This window comes from Galeopterus variegatus, unplaced genomic scaffold (genome assembly GCF_000696425.1).
Source record: "Galeopterus variegatus unplaced genomic scaffold, G_variegatus-3.0.2 Scaffold1419, whole genome shotgun sequence".
Lineage (NCBI taxonomy): Eukaryota > Metazoa > Chordata > Mammalia > Dermoptera > Cynocephalidae > Galeopterus > Galeopterus variegatus.
The window spans coordinates 369,872-370,504 of NW_007727530.1; positions in this window are offsets into that span (position 1 = coordinate 369,872).

The following is a 633-nucleotide window of genomic DNA, read 5'->3' on the forward strand; positions in this document are numbered from 1 at the left end:
GCAAATGGGGCAGAAGGGTAAGAAGCGTTAACATCTCAGGATGGAAAATACATTTCACTGTTTTATAATTTATTCTTGTGAAGAATACTTAACACATAAAACTTGTTGAAAATGCAGATTCCAGATCTGTGAATCTTACTTCTTCAGAAAAAGAGTGAGAAATTACATGAAAAACATTGAAGTGCTGGGAAAAGAAACATGTTTATTCTTTGGCTGACAATTTTCTAAAAAAAGCAAAACTAAAACTCATCAGACGTTTTTTGCTGCTGTCTTTTTCTGAATGTGAAATGAGATAGTCCTGTCTTCCCTTCATTTCTGAACTCCCGCAATACCCAGCACATGATTAGAGTCCATGATTGTTAGCGGTTGTGTGTGTGTGTGTGTGTGTGTGTGTTTTACTTTTGTTTTTCAATCTGGATTATAAGCTTTGAGAGGACCAAAGCAAGTTTTTGTCTTCTGTGCTCACCTGAGCACCAAGCAAAGTGCCAAGCACACTTGAGGTTAATGAACAGAGCATATATTTCATTTGTTTGAAGGAAAATTCTTTCATTATCCACTTTGTCATGTTCATCTTGTATTCTTAAATTTAAAAAGTAAAACCTGTTACATAGTCCATATAAGGTAAACTGTGGC